At 40.7% G+C, this 21,295-nt stretch overlaps 1 protein-coding gene and 1 pseudogene across 1 annotated transcript in view; both read right to left on the bottom strand.

The window, feature by feature from the left end:
- The window catches only part of LOC120039310 (caskin-2-like), an 85,234-nt gene extending 77,422 nt beyond the window's left edge, over window positions 1-7,812 (bottom strand). Inside the window, exons 1-2 of the mRNA XM_038984768.1 lie at window positions 7,530-7,812; window positions 97-184 (exon numbers count right to left, since the gene is read on the bottom strand). The gene's annotated coding sequence lies outside the window, so the exon portion shown is untranslated. The remainder of the gene's footprint in view (window positions 1-96; window positions 185-7,529) is intronic.
- LOC120044046 lies at window positions 53-11,471 on the bottom strand (annotated as a pseudogene).
- Between the last annotated feature and the right edge of the window lie 9,824 nt (window positions 11,472-21,295).

The raw sequence follows: 21,295 nt of genomic DNA, 5'->3' as shown, positions 1-21,295 counted from the left end.
CTGCTTAAATTTCCTTTCGGTCTTTCCTTTCGGTCTTTATTTGCCAAATATTTTATTGTACAGAGTGTGTCAGAGGTTGGAGTTGTGTGGAGCTACCATTTATGTGCTTGAGGGCCCCGGCGGGTGCTGTGGTCAGAGCACAGAGAAGGCTGGAATGGAGCCACATGAACCAGCAGGCCAGAACCTGAGAACAGAGAAAACGAGAATAACAGTTGGGTTAATAGGCTATATCATAGTCCAGACTCAATACTGGACAAACCACACAGACATGCAAGTATTTCAATGCCCATATGGCTATAGAAGACATGAAGGAGAAACCAAAGCAAGACCGTCAAAAAGCGTGTAACCCCAAGGAAGCTCCAACCCAAAGAACAGCAACAGGGTTTTTACCAAGCTTCAACAAAATTCCACCCGAATGCTACAGGCTTATTCATTTGGAAATTAATCAAAATATTAAACTGTGAAGAAAAAACGATTTGCCACAAAGTCCAGCGTGCCTAGGATCTCTTTTTCATTTTTAACCCGGCTTGCCCTTACAGGAAAAATCAGTGGAGTGCCCTTTATCTCTCAGGAAACTAAAACAGTGAGGGAGGGAGTAATATCCTGAAAAACTCTAAGAATCTCCCCACAAAATGAACATCTCACTGACATACATAAATACGCATCGTTGTCACTTCAATTCATGGTGAGCAGTAAATATCTGAGATTAAATGAAGTAGCATACGCTACCCATCCCCCTCAACAACAACAAGGCTGGTAAACAGTGCAATGTATGAGGAAAAAAAAGTTGTTTAATGACTGCAGTGCATACCAGGACTTTATGGACAAATGGTTCATGAGAGAGCAACTTGCCCATAGAGGATGATGGACATTTTTTTAGAGCCTTTTCAGCAAGTTAGCTGGTGTTATTTACAGTTTTCCCTGAGGCTCTGAGATAAGGTTTTCAATGCTTGACCATGTATCAAATGCAATTTGAATTGGAGGCTACTTAAAATCTTCCAGCCCAATGGCCAAGAACAGTTGAGAGAAATGAGAGCAAGAAGTAGCCTAGTTTAGGAGGGTTTGTTACTTTTAAACAATTGACCTATAATTGTTTCACTTAAGATGGTAGCAGAATTAGATAGAACTTGTGCATGAAAGTACAATAACGCAAACTGTGATGTGTTCACGATCACACTAAACCAGTAAATGGGCAGAGGCGGAGACAATGAATATGATGAGTCTCCTCTCCAGCTCAGTTAGCTACAGTACCATTCATTTCCCCATTAGACAGCTCAGTAAGCGTTATGTCAAAATACGTTCGTTATTCACCAAATACGGAGTTTCGCTGAGAAACTATTGTAATTTACTCCCGTCACGCCCTGTATGTACCTCCAAAAAAGTGAAACTGGAAAAAAAAAATTGTCTGGAAAGAATGTATTGTTTTTGACCAAGCGTGCATGCACCAAATCCACCTCTTCAGCACCTCCAATAAAATCACTCATTACCAATAGTGTGCAACTGCAGCCTGCAATTTGGGGCATTCCTGCAAGCGCACTTTGCTAGCACACGGTGTCACCCCCGCCTCCTGCCTGCTGTGTACCGGAGTCCTCCTTGCGAGCTAGCGGGAGGGACACCAGTGTACTTCGCTCCCGCCTACCCTCAATGTTGTTTCTAAACACCTACCAGGGTGTTTACAAACACTACAGGAACAAGATCATCCACATGCATTGATCACATTTGTACTAATACTGTTGTACTTTGTTCTAAAGCTTTATCTGTCCCCATTGGCTGCATATTCAGGAAAGCCAAAGTTCCAAAAGATGGGCCTAAAATATTGTATACGATATCATACAAAAGATTTTGCTGTGAATTATGTGGATGATGTTAAAAATATATATTTGTTTGTCTGATGTTATTAATAAGGAGCATCCAGATGCTGCACTTGATTAATTTATGATAAACATGTTTGATAAACATACACATGTTAAGAAACTGACTGTTAGAACTGTTAAGGCTCCATGGATTGATGAGGAATTGAAAAACTGTATGGTTGAAAGAGATGGGGGAAAAGGAGTGGCTATAAATCTGGCTGTATATCTGACTGACTGGCTGACTTACGGCAAATTGAGAAATTGTGACTAAACTTAAAAATAAAAAACTATTCAGAAGCCAAGATCAATGACATAAAGAATGACGGAAGAAAACCTGAGTACTTGAAATGAAATTATGGGAAGACAGACAAATTAAACTCCATCTTTCGTTGAATCAGATGGCTTATTCATCACTAAACCATTTGATGTTGCCAATTATTTTAATGATCACTTCATTGGAAAAGTGGGCAAACTTAGGCAGTAAATGCCAACAATGAACAGTGAGCAATCGTATTCATGCATAAAAAAAACGATTTTTTAGTTTTAGCCGATTTCAAGTTTTCATAACAATCGGTAGTCTGCCTTTTTGGACGCCGATTATTATATTGCAATCCACGAGGAAACTGCGTGGCAGGCTGACCACCTGTTACGCAAGTGCAGCGTCAAAAGGAAGTCAAAAGTGCTTTTTTCGGCAATGCGCTTTTGTTAAATCATCACCTGTTTGGCGAAGTTGAAGTAGGCTGTGATTCGATGATAAATTAACAGGCACTGCATTGATTATATGCAACGCAGGACAAGCTAGTTAACCTAGTAATATCATCAACCATGTGTAGTTAACTAGTAATTATGTGAAGATTGATTGTTTTTTACAAAGATAAGTTTAATGCTAGCTAGCAACTTACCTTGGCTCCTTGCAGCCACAAGGTCCTTTTGACGCTGCACTCGGGTAACAGGTAGTCAGCCTGCCACGCAGTTTCCTCATGGATTGCAATGTAATTAGCCATAATTGGCCGACTACCGATTGTTATGAAAACTTGAAATCGGCCCTAATTAATCGGCCATGTCGACCTCTAATATGAAATACAAATGGTATAGAGAGAAATAGTCGACGCGTCATAATTCCTATAATAACTACAACCTAAAACTTCTTAAAACTTCTTAAGGCTAGGGGGCACTATTTTCATGTCCGGATGAAAAGTGTGCCCAAAGTAAACTGCCTGCTACTCAGGCCCAGAAGCTAGGATATGCATATTATTATTTGGATAGAAAACACTGAAGTTTCTAAAACTGTTGAATGATGTCTATGAGTATAACAGAACTTATTTGGCAGGCGAAACCCCAAGGACAAACCATCCAGGAAAAAAAGATTTGAGGTCACTCTCTTTTCAATGGGTTTTCATTGGGAATCTAGAATTATAAGGCAGTTGCTTGCAGTTCCTATCGCTTCCACTAGATGTCAACAGTCTTTAGAAATTGGTTGATGTTTTTCCTTTGAGAAATTAAGAAGTAGGGCTGTCCAGAACGAGGGTCGAGTGAAGTGTACTGTTTGATAGAGGCGCGTGACCTGAAAAGCACGCTCCACATTGTTTTCCTCAGGTATTGAATGCAGTTTATTCTGTCTTAAATTTTATCGATTATTTACGTTTAAAAATACCTAAAGTTGGATTAGGAAAGTTGTTTGAAATGTTTGGATCAAGTTTACAGGTAACTAATTAGATAATGTGTAGTCATGTTGCGCGAGTTGGAACCGGTGTATTTTCTGAATCATACGCGCCAAATAAATGGACATTTTGGATATATAATGACAGAATTTATCGAACAAAAGGACCATTTGTGATGTTTAATGGACATATTGGAGTGCCAACAGAAGAAGATCTTCAAAGGTAAGGTATGAATTATATGTTATTTCTGACTTTAGTGTTGAGCCTGGCGGGTTGAATTATGATTTTCATGTGTATGTTTGATGGGGTGCTGTCCTCAGATAATAGCATGTTTTGCTTTCGCCGTAAAGCCTTTTTGAAGTCTGACACTGTGGCTGGATTAACAAGAAGTTAATCTTTAAACCGGTGTATAACACGTGTATGATTTATGAATTATTATTATGAGTATTTCTGTTTTTGAATTTGGCGCGCTGCTATTTCACCTCGACGCTAGGGGTCAGTTTTTTTTTTATTAATTTTTTAAAAATAACATTCCCAAGGTAAACTAACTATTTCTCAGGTCCAGATCGTAGAATATAAATAATTTACAGATTAGGATAGAAAACACTCCAAAGTTTCCAAAACTGTTAAAATATAGTCTGTGAGTATAACAAAACAGATTTTGCAGGCGAAAACCTGAGGAAATCTAACCCGGACGTGATTTTTTTATTTTTAAATCTGTGTTTCATTTCCCGTCTTTCTTCCATTTAAAGGGGTATCAACCAGATTCTTTTTCCAATGGCTTCCTCAGGCTGTGACCAGGCTTTAGACATAGTTTCAGGCTTTTATTTTGAAAAATGAGCGAGATTTTTAAAAACTAGTCAGGTGTCCTTTGATTAGTTCCTGCGCGCGAGAGGGGTAGCTCTCCATTTTCTTTCTCTCTTTTATTGAATAGGTTACGGTCCGGTTGAAATATTATCGATTATGTATGTTAAAAACAACCTGAGGATTGATTATAAAAAACATTTGACATGTTTCTACAAACATTACGGATACTTTTTGGAATTTTCGTCGAACGGAACGAGGCTGTAGTTTTCTGAACATAACGCGCAACCCAAATGGCGTTTTTATGTTATAAAAGTAATATTTATCGAACAAAAATAACATTTATTGTGTAACTGGGAGTCTCGTGAGTGCAAACATCCGAAGATTATCAAAGGTAAGCGATTAATTTTATTGCTTTTCTGACTTTCGTGACCATGCTAATTTGGGGCTAGCTGTTCTAGCATTGATTGATACACTCACAAAAGCTTGGATTGCTTTCGCTGTAAAGCATATTTTCAAATATTTTCAAATCCACGATAGGTGGATTAACAAAAAGCTAAGCTGTGTTTTGGTATATTTCACTTGTGATTGCATGATTATAAATATTTTTTGTAATATTTTGCGCCCTGCAATTCAGCGGTTGTTTAGGAAAATGATCCCGCTAAAGGGATACGTAGCGCAGAGAAGTTAACGGGATTGGCGCGCAAAGGGATCACTAAGAGGTTTTAACTGGGAATATTGAAGACTCATGTTAAAAGGAACCACCAGCTTTCATATGTTCTCATGTTCTGAGCAAGGAACTTAAACGTTAGCTTTTTTACATGGCACATATTGCACTTTTACTTTCTTCTCCAACACTGTGTTTTTGCATTATTTAAACCAAATTGAACATGTTTCATTATTTATTTGAGACTAAATTTATTTTATTTATGTATTATATTAAGTTCAAATAAAAAAGTGTTCATTCAGTATTGTTGTAATTGTCATTATTACAAATATATATATATTTTTTTTATAATAATAATTTATATATATATATATATTTTTTTTAATTAAAAAAAATCGGCCGATTAATCCGTATCGGCTTTTTTTGGTCCTCCAATAATCGGCATCGGCATTGAAAAATCATAATCGGTCGACCTCTAGTGTGGTGTAGCGCAGGGCAGTTCTCTAGGACCTGTACTCTTTTCTATTTTTACCTATGACCTGCCACTGGCATTAAGGGGATCCTAATAAAATACCAAATACCAACAGATCTGTGAGAAAACAGTTCTCGACAGACGGGGGAGGAGGACACTGTCTAGTACCGGTCGCCACCGCCTCCCACTAGCACAGCAGGCGGGAGGCTGGAGTGACACTGTGATAGTTAACTAGCTAGCTAATCAGCGACACCGTGTACTATCTTGCTAGTTAGCACACAGTGTCGACCCCGACTCCTGTGCACTGGAGAAAACTTTGCTTGACAAGCGGGGGCAAAGGACACTGTCTACCAATCGTCCCCAACTCCCGCTAGCACAGCAGGCGGGAAGCGATACCATGGACTAGCTAGCTTGATAGTTAGCTCGCTAACTAGCAAGCACACGGTGTCGCTAACTATCATGCTAGCTAGTCCATGGTGTCGCCTCCCGCCGACTGTGCTAGCAGGAGTTGGGGACGATTGGTAGACAGTGTCCTTTGCCCCCGCTTGTCAAGCAAGGTTTTCTCCAGTGCACGTGGTGTCACTAGCACACAGTGTCGCTCCCGCCTGCTGTGTACCAGTTCTTAGGACTAGCTGGTTAAGCTAGTACACAGTGTCCTTCACTCCCGCCTGCCGAACACCTGCCCTCGCTGTCGGCAGGGGCAAAGGACACCATCTACCGGTGTATGGCTAGCTAGCTACTGTTGCCGCACCTTCTTCTGTGAGTTTATTGGCGGCTGGCATCCAAAATTATTGTGCATTAACCCCATTTACTGTACTGGAGCGCCCCCGCCTCCTGCCTGTCCTACCTCAAAATGTACCAATAGAAGTATAAAGAGGGGTTCCTGCAGATGCAGGAATACCCAACGTGCAGGAACGCCCTGAATTGCGTGCAAATTGCACCCTTCTCCTCATTACTGCCATGCACAGGTCAGCTGATACAGCAGGAGTACAGTATCCCAAAAGATCATTGATAAAACATTTATTTAGACCTTTTTTGGAAGTACATACCGGGTGTGAAGGCAGTAAATGACGATAGTTGCTCAGCGAAACTCCATATTTGGTGAGAATAACAAACATATTGACATAACGTTTGCAGAGCTGTCTAATAGAAAAATGAATGGTGGCTAACTGGGCTAGAGTGGCTACTCATCGTAGTCATCATCTCCTCCTCTACCCAGTTCAGATCAACCTGGCCAGGAAATTCATGTACAGCAAAGTGTTGCTATGTAAACATACACCGTTTTGAGAAAGTTCACAGTGTGCACAGCAGGATCCCACTAATGAGATGGTGTCTGCACAGCACAGCTCTGCAGTCTGCACTGTTCTTTTGTGTGAACATAACTTGCTACATTACATAACCTGGCAGTGTCAGTACACCACACACCCAAAGAGGTGCACGGGGCGTAAGCAAAGCTGTCATTCCTAATAACAGTGATCATATCTTTCTCCTCTTCCCCCACCAAGACCATTAGCCAGTCTTTTCATGCTTGCTGCATTGCTGGCAAGGGGTCACACAATATGAATGTGTGTTTGAGAGGTTGGAGTGTGTAGCTGGTGATGGGGTGCAACTTTATTCACTGGTCCCAATGGAGAACTACACCATGATGTAGAATTTACATTATGGATCCTTTATTGCCAATAATGTGTTTTTAGAAATAGACCTAGTTAGTTATTGTTCATCCAACTGTAAAATAGTTATTACTCAATTATAAAATGATCCATAAATAAGACACACATTACAAAGCATGGCGCAAATGTGCAATGCAACTTGAACTGGACTGGGTTATTATGAAAAGAAAAATGCCGTTAGCTAGTAGCTCTTACAACATATGTAGCAAGCCTATCACTTTTGCTAGCATCTACTTTTCAATCTCGCGGTTGCTTCGTTCACTAAAATAACATGGCTAACTAGCTAGCAAAGCTAAGTAGTGTGCTAGCGACCTTCGGACTGAACTTCTTAACTAGCAACACTAGTTTGGGCCATTCCTGTCTTATCCATAATTATAACGTTTGAATTCACATTTGTCTTACCTTACACAGGGTTGTTGTTGCATGTTAGAAAACGGGAATACATGTGAAGGTGGCAGTTTTCAGAGAGCCCTCCAAGGTCCAAGCAAAAGTAATCGTAGCCTTCCAATAACTCAAGGAAAGTAATTTTGAGTCAGTCTCCCACAGAAAGCGAATCTTAGTACTCCTCTTATGTCCAGTAAACACATAACCTACTCATCACAAATATATGTGAAATATAAAAATACATAAAAGTTTGTATAATTTGATGCAATATTTTCCAACTCCGCTACATTGTCACTTGCTCCGTCAGATCCAATCCAGAATATGTTCGTCCCTCCCACAGTCCTCTGTCCCCGTTTTCCCCTCCTCCGCTTCCAAAAAGAGCGAGTTGTGCGACCCGACTCGCGCCAGTGCGACTTGAAATGATATGAAGTAAATAATAATAAATAAAAAATACATAACATGCCCTACACTAAATTTTAAAGCTAGAATCCCTAGTTGTACATCAATTTTTAATATATACGAATAGATTATTGAAGATAACATAAATGCCTATGAGCTTAGTTCAACTGTTGTACCCCATCAGAACCAAAAATGTGTTTGTAAACAATGTAAATGTATTTAAACAAACTGTATAGCCTCAAAACATGTTTACAACTATAATGTTGATATCATGGCTGGTCAGTCCTTGCATCCATAGCTCTATGAATTTGAGTTACAATTTGGTTACATTTCTCCTGGCCCATCCCTCAGCTTTTTACCAAAATAGAGGCCGGCTGACCGCTTTGCTATTGTTTCAATTAAGGACTCTAGCTTTAATTATGTTTGTAAAATTAAAGATTTGCAAATGGAATAAGAAAACAATTGCACATAAGATGCCATCCCATAACATTTTGCACAGTTGTCAGTGGCAGAAAATGGCCATAACACAGCTTTCCCCAAAAATGTGTACAATTTGTTACAAGTGGTCATTATCTTGCTTTTACAGTGAATTATATAATCTAGCAGCATTCACTAGTCTATTATCAGGATTTCATTCATAACAGACACTGGAGATCCATGTATGTATGTAACAATAGCTCAGCAGATCAAAGCTTGACACAAGAATGTGTCACTTTGCCTTTATTGTGGCTTGGAGTAACCTATCCTTGGATAGGCAATGGACAACGAGGCTGCAAGTCAAAGCTCATTTACAAAAAGGTTGGCATGAATGGACTGCTGGCTTCATAATGTGAATGCTTTCATTGTGAGTCCCAGGCAAACCCGACAGTTTCTAATGAGAATAGGCATTGCAGGAAAATGAGAAAGAGGAATGACCGAGAGACTATAGTCTCGGCTCCCTGCACCTGCCTTCACCGAGAAGATAAGGGTTGTTCAAATGATCAAAGAAGGCCCGATCCCACAAACAGACGCTTGGAACACCTGAGCTTGGCTTTCCACCGTCAAAGGCCTTTAATGTTGCTGTGAGACTAATAACAAAGGACGCCACACAACTCCAGCAGCCGCTCCTTCAGAGGGACTACCTCCATGGCAAACATAGGAGTTAACAGCATTTCAAGGAAGGCTTTTCACATGAAAATACAATTGAGTGTCCATCATTTTACTTTTGTTCTCTTGTACAGTGACATTACTTTTCGTGCATGCAGTACCTCCCACAGCCAGCTCTCCATCTGCATGTCTTGGTTGGCATAGAAGCGCAGGGGCAGCATCACAGCATCATAGTAGTGGTCAGAGAAGTCTGCAAAGTTTTTGTGAGGAAACCATAGGCAGACACCTCCGGGAAGGTAGGAGATTTGTTCACTTATGCATGAATTGCCTTTAAGTTAGTTGTGTAACTATTTGCATGCATAGTTTCAGTATAGCACTATTTAGCCTTCAATACAGATGTAGGATCTTAATTTGATCACCCTGTTGCAGTAGAACTTTCCTGCAAAGCAGGAAATTAAATACTTGTGTGTTTGAAATTTAAAAAGGCTTCTGAAGTTTGTAATTTCCACTTTTACATTTCAGACTTGATTTTCCCTTACAAAAAAAAGTATCAACCCCTTCAAAAAATTTCATTAATTATAATCCACATTTACTGTTTCTGCAGGATTATGTTAATTCATTATATCTGACACAATCAATATGGAATAACAGTATATGGGGTCTATAAACAGAGGATGTCATGGTTTCCCAATAAATCACTTCCATACTGGCTAAGTTGCCTTTAGACACTTGGTTGGTTAAACAGTGACCAATAGATGACCAAGGGCAACGCGTGTGTTGATGTGACCTGACCTGGTCACACATGTACAGGGCGGTCAGAAGCATCAGAGCACCAGTGCTGGGCATGTAGGCTGACTGTACTTCAGCAGGGGAGACTTCAAAAACCTGTGCAGCATTGACAGTCAACAGTCATTAGTGACAATAGCAGCCAATAAGGATCTAAAAGTCTCAATTTGACCTGGCAATACGAGTCCCCTTACCTTTGCGTTACATATGTAATAAAATCTGGATGAAGCATTTAAAAGTGCTTAACTGGTGCCTTAAATCCAAAGTATCGAGAGGGCCTGTTTGAGGGGATAAATGTAGTAAGGGGTGAAAACGTTCCATTAAGAACGTCAAAAAGTAAATCAATAGCAAGGGAGCTTACAAAAAGATGAGCATCATCAAGTGAATTGTATGCGTATAGCCCTACCACCACTCACAAGATTCTATCCATTGCACACCGCACCACATTCATAGAAACACAACAGCACCATCTTGTGGTAATAAAGTGAATTACAGCTGAGAAGCCTATTCACCAGCAGAAGCGCAAGATCATTGTGCTATCCTTGACCACAGTACTTCAACACACCATTGTATCATGCTGTTCAAATGTACTACTCTTCTTAATGTGGGCTTCACATATGTGACCCTCTCAACTCACCAGTCCCCCTTGTCATGACCGGAGGTGACAGTGAGACCCTGGATAGCATCTGACATCATCACATAGTCACGTTCGTTGGACGGAATGAAGATATATCGGACTCTGCAGATAGGAAATAGTCAAAGCTTTAAGGAATAGTTGCATAAACAACCACTCAGAGTATGACAAATTCCTAACACTTTAAAATGGACCGGATTCAACACTGTAGCCCAGGGTTTCCCAAACTTGGTCCTCGTGACCCCAAGGGGTGCATGTTTTAGTTTATGCCCTAGCACTTCACAGCTGATTCAAATAATCAACTAATCATCAAGCTTTGATAATTTGAATCAACTGTGTAGTGTTAGGGCAAAAACCAAAACGTGTACCCCTTGAGGTCCAGAGGGCAGAGTTTGGGAAACGCTGCTGTAGCCTGTCCCACAAGTTCTTACCCGTCCCCGTGGGACCTTGGTGAAGCCATCTTTTCTGCAAAGATTTATGGAATTCTTCATAGTATTTGTGGTGAACCCTTAGAAATATGTATTTGTGCCCAGGTCCTCATCAAAGTGCTTGATGATTGCCCCATTGACCCTGGAATAAATAATTTACCATCAGTCTAATACTTAAGCGTTTCCTTAAAAACTATGTGGATTAATATAAGGAAATATTTACAATTGCAACAAACTTGATCTTAGTTATGTCAAAGAACAATAAGAAGTGTAATAGTTTTTTGAAGATGGTCGAAGGGGAGCTGCAGCAGCACTACTGACCTGAAGACAAAGTGGTGACTGTCGATGGCCCTGCCTTGTTTGGAGCCTCGAAGGATGCCGCCATTTCCCACCACAGCACAGCGGACACACTGATCAGGCCACCTGCGCTCAAACAGGCAGCTGCTGGACGAGTCGTTGAGCAGGGCCAAAGTGGATCTCACAACTGATCAACAAATAAGCAAAAAGGTGAGAGAACAATGACTTTATATACAGTATACACGTAGTTTGGTTGAGATTATTAAATAGGGTCCTGAAGGGAATGTTCATACCTTCCTGGGGCAGGCCTTTCCAGCCGTAGGGGGGCATATACGTTGAAATCGCCCCCACTCTGAATGGCTGAAGCTCCCAGCCCACTGCAGCACAGGCACTTTAAAGTTAAAGCATAGTCTGAGGAAGTCGTCCTTCTTCACTGCTTTTCTCAGAGGACACAAACCCTCCCGCTGAGTAGAGACAGACCTCACTTGACATTGTACTGTACAAGACGGATATGTGTGCCATTGTTCTATTAGATGAGAGGCAACTACATCATCTCTGTGCGATTACCTTCTCTTCCCCAGTTGCTGTGGTGTTGTCCCCAAGCTCTTCATCGCAAGTCCAAATGCTATCAAACTCTGTGTCTTGACTGGAAGGGGAAGATAATATGTATTGAAAATGCACAACAAAGAGGTAAATCCACACAAAACCTTGTTAAGTGGACAGAAGCACATCAGACCAATCCAGCGGATTTGTTTAAGTCAGGGATGGGCAACTTTGATGGGGGTGGGGGCCACAAAATCTTGACCTCATGGCTCGCGGGTCTGCGTACCCACATCCATACCCACACATGCAGTCAGAGCTGGCCCTAGCCTTTTGGGGACCCTAAGCGAAATTTGAAGTTAAATTTCAGTACATTTCCTGCAATTCCACACATGTTGCAGTTTTAAAGCAAGTTTGCTGCAAATCTACACATTTTGCCATGGCGGGGAGGGGGGAGAAAAGTTTCCAGTTTTTAATAGGACATCTGACTGAGAGTGACTAACAAAATCACTGGGGGCCACTGGTAGGTAATTCAACCATGATTACTGCAAGTTTAAATAGCTGGCTGCAAAGCTGGCTGCAAAATGAACTTACAATAAATAAATAAAAAATAGCTGACATGGGCTAATTGAGTGACGTGAGAAAAACTGCTGATGCACAACCTAATTTCAAATTTCCAGTTGATGTATTCTACTATTTTAACTCTCAGTAAGTTGAGACCCAGGCCCCCCCACCCCACCCCCAAAAAATATATATTTGATTTAAGTCTTTGGAACTTGATCTACGGCATGTGGGCTGTCAGATACCCATCCTTGGTTTAATGAATACATGAAGATTTTAACAGATATTTTATGGTACCAGAAATTCAGCCCATCAAAACAATTCCTAACATGCATTTTACAAGGTCCTTTCCTTGGAACAGAGGAAAACAAGTGACAAGACTCCTGACCTCAATTCAGAGGAGAGTTCAAATTACTGCCATAAAAGTGTTGTAGTTGTGATAATTACTGCTGTCAGTTGTGTAATCAGCATATTACATTTACATGCACAATTTAAAAACCAGAGCACAATGTCTAAACTGTAATGTAGACCGTTCATTTAGGACATGTCTGAACAGGAATAAAAATGAGGTCAGTTGTGGGATATAGAGCACGAATGCGTTAGACACATTAGCCGAGTCAGTAGCTTTACCATTAACCACAAATTCAGATCTTGACAAAATGGCAAGCATAAATTTGAAGACACCAGCAACACTGGAACCTCAAACAATCTCTCATTTAGTAAAACATTTGAGTTTCAACTTTCAGCAACAAAAATTAAGGTGGAGTCTTATGAATGGGAAACGGATTATTACAAACTCCCCCCAAAAATGCATCAATTTGATAAATGTAATCTCATCTGCCAAAATCGAACCATTCCACAATAAAACACAAGAAAACTACAGTAGCAGTAGGTTGAGTGTGTCAACGTCTCAGTTGAACGCAACAGGTCATAGAACTGTCAGGGTTGATGGATTACAGGGATGACGATACAGGTAGTTGATTTGCATGGATTTCATTTTTTTGGACAATGGTTTCCCAATTCACTAAGTAGCCTAGATTACATTCTACCAACGTATACAAATATTTGATGTTGGTGTTATATATATTTTTTAAACGCTGAATATTCACCTGTTCGCAAGTTTGCCGTGGAAGAAGTCCAGGTCATAGTATTGTCCATACATAATCGTGGTTATAGTAACACTTACACATAAAACCCCCACTAGGAAGACACACTTCCTCCAAGAAATCGTCATATTTCTCAACTAGAGAACAGAATATCTCGTGCTGTTTGAGTAAAAAAAAAAAATTGAGTTTAACTTTCTGTCACAAGTCATTTACTGCTCTAAATCCCAGGTGAGTCAGTTGGGCGAACAAGGTCCATATCCGTAATGCTCCACGTGTTGTGCACAACAAGAGCAAAACAATTTTCCTCTGCGTCTTTTTTCGGTCAGACTATGATCTGTCCCGCAGAGTATGATTGTGTTGTCTCTGTCCTGTTTTTTATTTTTAGCTGTCAATATAACGACACATGGCGAGACCCAGATGCAGACACAGGAGGCAGAAGGTTCGAGTCTCTGATATTTATTAAGCAACAAGAGGCAGGTCGAGTACAGGTAAAAGTTAATTAACCAGGTCAGAGTTCAAAACGGTACAGGGAGGCAGGCAGGCTGAATGTTCAGGCAGGCGGGCTCAGAGTCAGGGCAGGCAAAAAGTCAAAACCAGGAGCACAGAAAAAAACACACTGGTTGACTTGACAAGACAAACTGGCAAAAGACAGGAAAATCAGGAAAATCAAGAAGTATAAACGCGATTTGGAAGATAAGAACAACGGACTAATATATCTCTGGCGAGACTCTAAACACAAGAAACCAAAAAACCGGAAGAGACAAGCCAATGACAGACGCTGAGTGCCTCTGTCAGACGGACTATCCACAGACAGCGCTATCTCTGGCTCCTCTTCCTACTGTGAGCGTTTTATCTACAACAGAGGGCGGGGACACCGGGGGCACCGTCGAGGCCAACACCCCCAGCACGTAAGAGGGTTCGACACATACGTCGGGGAAGAAGAAATCCACTACCACCCCGCGACACCTATCAATTGAGACCCAGGACGAGCCCACAGTCCAACAGGAGCTAAATGTCTTCAACTTATCAAGTAAGACCCTGACATCCGCTCACCTCAGTGTTCTCAATAAGGGGTTAACATTTGTACCCACTGCATACATTACTTTGATGTCCAAATAGATCTATTCAAGTTTTCCGTAATCTGAGAATGTGTGAGTTCTTTGATAAGAGTGATACTTACATGACTCCACTTGAAATGTCATCCTCAGTGAGATGTATACATAGGTCTACCACCCTAATCAATAGATCTACCTGTCCTACTGTGAGTCAAGGAGGAGATGGAGCCATTAACCCAGCTGAGGTACCTGAGGACTCTGAGAGAACTACATTTAGAGCAAAAAGTTAATTTGTACCTCCCCCCAAACGCAATGCCTCCATAGAAACCTTGTGTAGGATTGTTGAAAATGATGTAGGTGACTTACTGAAAGATAAACAGAAACACAAATCCTATGATAACATGAGTAGAGACCAGAGAATGGCTCTTAAGGACTTAAAGTCAGATCCTTCGATTATCATAAAAAAATGTGACAAAGGAGGAGGAATTTGTATACAAAACAAATGTGACTATGTGAATGAATGTCGCCGACAACTATCTAAAGGTGACTTCTATCGCAAACTGAATTGTGACCCTGGAATTCCAGCATAATATTTCATCCACAGTGGAAAGCTGTTTGGAATCAGAACAAATCACTAAACAAGAAGTTGAATTTCTATGTGTGAAATTTCCCAAGATACCAACTTTCTATACAGTCGCTAAATTACACAAACAAGTATCTCCTCCTCCAGGTAGACCCATTGTAGCAGCAATCGACTCTGTGACATTCAACATTTCTAAATTTGTGGATTACCACATTAAACCGATGGTTGAGAATCTCCCATTTAATGTCAAAGTTACTAGTCACATGATCTCATTGATAGAGGGCTTAGGAAGGATATCAGAGGGCACCCTGCTGGCCACTTTTGATGTGGAGCGCTTGTACACTAACATCCCACACACTGGAGGCTTGCAGGCATTACAACGCTTCCTTCAGCAGAGAGACTCTACCCTTGCTCCATCTAATGATTGCATCTTACAACTTACTGAACTGGTATTATCCCATAACTATTTTGTCTTTGAGTCAGACTTTTTCCTTCAATTCGGGGTGTAGCCATGGGCTCCCCTTTCCCCCCCCCAACTATGCTAAACTGTATGTGGGACAATTTGAAGAAGAATTCCTTTTTAAAACAGACACACACCCCTTACTTTCTAAAATACATCTATGGAAGACTTCCGCCAAAGTCGGCTCCTCTCCTTGTTCGGGCGGCGTTCGGCGGTCGACGTCACCGGCTTTCTAGCCATCGCCGCTCCTTTTTTCATTGATCCATTTGTTTTGTCTTGTTCACTACACACCTGGTTTACATTCCCCAATCACACTGCATGTATTTATTCCTCTGTTCCCCCTCATGTCTTCGTGTGATATTGTTTGTGTTACGTGTTATTTTGTGACGCGCCAGACTGGTGTTCTGAATTTCCGTGTTGTTCACGAGGCATGTTTATTTGTTTAAGGTTGAACCAATATTACATGTAACAAAAATGAAATACGAAATGATGTGAAATTGAATGAAACAATAATGTATGTTGACGCTAATATGATGTACTATATTCCATTATGTTTCTATATGATAACAATAGAATAATATATTTAATATGCCATATACTATTTTTTTAAGTGTCACTAATTAATTTTAATTAACTTAATCATTGCAACACACCCCTCACCACTGTCATTGATTACACTAATTGCACTGTGTGTCTACATAACCTGGTTCAAGTATTTATGACATTACCCTGAGGAAGGCACAGTGATGCCGAAACGTTGGTAAATACCCATTAAATTGTTGGGAGATTATACATGCAGTGTGCGACTTTATTTTGATAGTTTAAAAGACAAACAGAGAACACAGGAATAAATACCCTGGGAATAATGGTGAAAATGGGTGACACCTGGAGGTGGGTGGAGATAATCACAAAGACAGGTGAAACAGATCAGGGCGTGACAGTCAATGCACCTTCCTCGTGTGTGGAGTTGGGGGTTTATTTTTATGGAAATGCCTCAATTCACGCCAACTGGCAGTTTAAAGAGGTGTGGCCATAATTAGGGAAATTTGGGCTGGCTTGCCTTTCAATGATTCTTTATAACCTCTACCTTTAAAACTTGCTTAAACTTGATTACATGATTAGAGTACAATTTGAAGAGATCATAGTGTACATGTCATGCATTACATGTTCATTACAGGTGCCATTTTAACTAGGATTTTAAGGCCTTGTCTTTGGAGTTATGAAATCATAGCTAGTGCCATATAAGAATTCTCATAAATTCAGATTCATTACGTCACTTAAGCTGTGTTTAGACAGAATGCTCAACTCTGATCTTTTTTAAACTCATTGGTATTTGGACTAATCAGATCTGCTCTGAAAAAGACCTGATGTGAAAAGATCTGATGTGATTGGTCAAAATACAATTTAGTGGACAAATGTTCAGAATTGGGCTGTCTGTGTAAACACATCCTTTGTGTTCTAGAAATGACAGAGTGGGATGGATATAGGGGAGTAAGTAATTACATGGATTTCTCAGTCCATCTGCAAATCTTTTTCCAGGATGACAGAATAGGATTGGGTTTTAATTGGTCTCCAGCTGATGACAGGACCCTTCAACCAGTAGAGCCCATTTTCCCTTCCTTGACTAGATAAATAACCAACGGCCAGGGGGAGCACTGAGAGACCAACAGCTGATGTCAAGGTGATTCCTGTCCAGACCAGAAGAATGCAGCACAGATCAGAATGGGAACTCTGCTGCATACCAGAATTGATTTCATGCAGAGATGGGAATGAGTGGTGTTCCCATAGAAATTTAATTTGAAGACGCACTCCAACCATTTTTGAACGTTTCCTATTCTAAACAATATTCCATGTATAAATACAATAATGTTTAATATTGGAATCCGTAGCGGTGAAACTGCCATGTTCATTTGCAATATTACAACAACAAAGATGTTACTTCAGACAATGAACACTGGGTTTTTTCGGCAGACATCACTGCACGAGCAATAGCACAGCAGAGCGTGTTCTCTGATTTAGTTTTTTACCTTGATGTGGGAGCTCCTCTGCCGTTTGAAGCTCCAATGCAGTCGTTTTTATCTCAATATCAAATAATTTCTGGGTAACAATTAAGTCCATTTCTGTGTTTGTTTTCAATTAAATGGTCAAAAATTGAGAAAAAAATTGCTTCTTAGCAAAGGGCAATTTCTCAAACAAGAATTTTGCTAGGACTGTCTGTGAGTGGGGAGAGGAAAACTGAAAATTAGCTGTTATTGACAGAGAGGTTTGGAACTCTTTTTTTATTGGTCTATTAACTAATTTATTGCATGTTGACGTCACAATGGAAGGCCAAAACTCCCTCCCACCAAAACAGGCTGAAATTTCAGGTAGTCTTTTCATACTACACTAAAAGTGCATTATCATAATTTTCACAATTTCGCAGTATTATTCCAACCTCAGAGTGTGCAAAAATACACTCACCGGTCAGTTTATTAGGTATACCACTCCATTCACTAAAATGGATCGCTCCTACAGACAGTGAGTCACGTGACCATAGCTTGTTATATAAAGCAGGCAGACAAGAATTGAGGCATTCAGTTACTGTTCGATTGAACGATAGAATGGGCAAAGCGAGTGACCTAATCGACTTTGAGCGTGGTATGCCAGGCACACCGGATCCAGTATCTCAGAAACGGCCACTCTACTGGGCTTTTCACGCACGATAGTGTCTAAGGTTCACCAAGAATGTTGCGACAAACCAAAAACCTCCAGTCAGTGGCAATCCTGTGGGTGAAAACAGCTCGTTGATGAGAAAGGTTGAAGGAGAATGGCAAGAATCGTGCAAGCTAACAAACGGGCCACAAACTGACAAATAACGCTGCAGTACAACAGTGCTGTGCAGAACTGGATCTCGGAACGCACAACTCGTAGATCCTTGTCAAGAATGGGCTATTGCAGCAGACGACCACAGAGGGCTCCACTCCTAACAGCTAAAAAGAAGAAGAAGCGGCTCCAGTGGGCACATGATCACCAACACTGGACAATTGAGAAGTGGAAAAACATTGCCTGTAACATGGCAGCGAAATCAGTTTACTTGAGTGGCCTGCTCAGTCCCCAGACCTCAACCCAATACACATCTTTTGGATGACATGGAACGGGCTGTTTACAGCATGAATTAACCGCTGTTGAATATGCAGCAACTGCATGATGCCATTGTGTCAGTGTGGACCAACATCCCTGTGGAGCGTTTCCGACACCTTGTATAATGCCCTGATGCCTTTTCATGTTACCCTCTGATGTCATCGGCCTCCCACCTTGATTGAGGAAAAATAGAGGAGCAATAGAGAACATTTGTGCCATGTCAGAGGACACCTGGACCACCTATCGAGATATGCCTTTGTTAAGAAAATCAGGTGATAAATGAGCTGAAAAGGAGACTAGAGTTCTGTGGGTATTCCACTAAAACCCCTACTTCTTCTCTGATCCAGACGTGGTGTCCTTAATCTTCTCACCTGTGGTGCTATGTAGAATGATGCCAACACAGCTTACACATGTTATGGCAAGAGGATGAAGCTAATTTATACTAGGAAGTGATTACAATTATGCCTTGAAATTTATTATGACATAAACACAAACATTGTATGACTTTGATAACGATCTGAGCAGCTGTATTTTGATAAGGTGTTTTTCAAACATGTACTGTGTAACTATGTATACTCTAATTATTTCAAACATGTTAGTGGTACCACCCCTGTCACGACTTCTGCCGAAGTTGATGCCTCTCCTTGTTCGGGCGGTGTTCGGTGGTCGACGTCGCCAGTCTTCTAGCCATCGCCGATCCATTTTTCATTTTCCATTTGTTTTGTCTCGTTTTCCCACACACCTGGTTCTCATTTCCCTCATTATGTGTTGTGTATTTAACCCTCTTCCCCCCCATGTCTTTGTGTGGTATTGTTTATTCTAAGTGCTTGTGCACATTTTGTTTGACTGGTGCGCGTCGGGTTATTGTGCCCCAACTTTGTATTTCTTATGCCGTTGGTTTTACTATTAAACTGCTCCGGCTATTATCAAGTTCTGCTCTCCTGCGTCTGACTTCCCTGCCACCAGATAAGCACCCCTTACAACCCCACAGAGGAATGATAAGAGTGTGACAAACAGCATACGGGAAGACTACTCATCTACTCAACCAGCTAGACCATATCATTGTAGCCTACCTCATTTGTCCTTGCCTAGCTTCACATGTACAACATGTTGGACAAGGCATAAACAACTTGTATGTGTTCATGTGACACAATTATAACAGTTGTTTAAACATTTTTACATTTCATAGTTTGCTTTTTCTTATAGAAGTTTAGCAAAATAATGTTGGTGTTAGACTTACTGAAGGAAAATGTGAAATCATGATTTATCAAATGGACTGTTCATACAGTGTAGAAACAGAGAGTTGAAATAAAAGCATTATCACTCAAACACAAATAAAAAAAATACATGATCACACGACCTGTTTTGAGTGTCATATTATTTAATAAAATAACTGGTAAAAAGATACACTAGAGTACTAACCACATGAGGCTGCTGAGGGGAGGACGGCTCATAATAATGGCTGGATTGGAATAAATGGAATGGTAACAAACACAAGGAAACTTTGTGTTTGACATGTTTGATACCATTCCATTTATTTCGTTCCAGCCATTAGTATGAGCCCGTCCTTCCCAATTAAGGTGCCACCAGCCACCTGTGGTACTAACCATTAAAACCTGATCGCTTGAGATTCTAAACAAACTACTAAAATATCTCCATACAGTATGTACATCCATTAAAAACATTTGATTCAAAATATGGAGTGCTTAGAATATATGAAAAACATATACACTGATTGTACAAACATTTGGAACACCTACCTAATACCCCCCTTTCCCTCAGAACAGACTAAATTCGTCAGGGCATGGACTCTACAGGTGTCGAAAGCATTCCACAGGGATGCTGACCCATGTTTACGCCAATGCTTCCGACAGGATGTCCTTTGGGTGGTGGACCTTGATACACACAGGAAACTATTGAGAGTGAAAAACCCAGCAGCTTTGCAGTTCTTGACACACTCAAACCGGTACACCTGGCACCTACAACCCATAACCCCTTCAAAGCACTTAAAGCTTTTGTTTGCCCATTCACCCAATCCATGTCTCAATTGTCTCCAGGCTTAAAAATCCTTCTTTAACCTGTCTCCTCCCCTTCAGCCACACTGACTGAAGTGGATTTAACTTCTTATGGCTGCAGGGGCAGTATTGAGTAGCTTGGGTGAAAGGTGCACATAGGTGCCCATAGTAAACTGCCTGCTCCTCAGTCCCAGTTGCTAATATATGCATATTATTATTAATATTGGATAGAAAACACTCTGAAGTTTCTAAAACTGTTTGAATGATGTCTGTGAGTATAACAGAACTCATATTGCAGGCAAAAACCTGAGAAAAAATCCAAACAGGAAGTGGGAAATCTGAGGTTGGTAGATTTTCAACACAACCCCTATTGAACAAACAGTGGGATATGGATGAGTTTGCACTTCCTACAGTTTCCACTAGATGTCAACAGTCTGTAGAACCTTGTCTGATGCCTCTACTGTGAAGTGGGGCCGAAGGAGACAGGAAATAGTCAGGTCTACCATGCCCTGGCCATGCTCTGACCATGCGCGTTCACATGAGAGGGAGCTCTGTTCCATCGCATATCTGAAGTCAATGTAATTCTCCTGTTGGAACGTTACTGAAGATTTATGTTAAAAACATTCTAAAGATTGATTCAATACATCGTTTGACATGTTTCTACTGACTGTTATGGAACTTTTTGACATTTCGTCAGCTTTTAGTGAACGCGTT

This window comes from Salvelinus namaycush, chromosome 3, assembly GCF_016432855.1.
Source record: "Salvelinus namaycush isolate Seneca chromosome 3, SaNama_1.0, whole genome shotgun sequence".
Taxonomy (NCBI): domain Eukaryota; kingdom Metazoa; phylum Chordata; class Actinopteri; order Salmoniformes; family Salmonidae; genus Salvelinus; species Salvelinus namaycush.
Note: the sequence above shows the minus strand (reverse complement) of the source record. Positions and strands in the feature narration are given on the sequence as shown.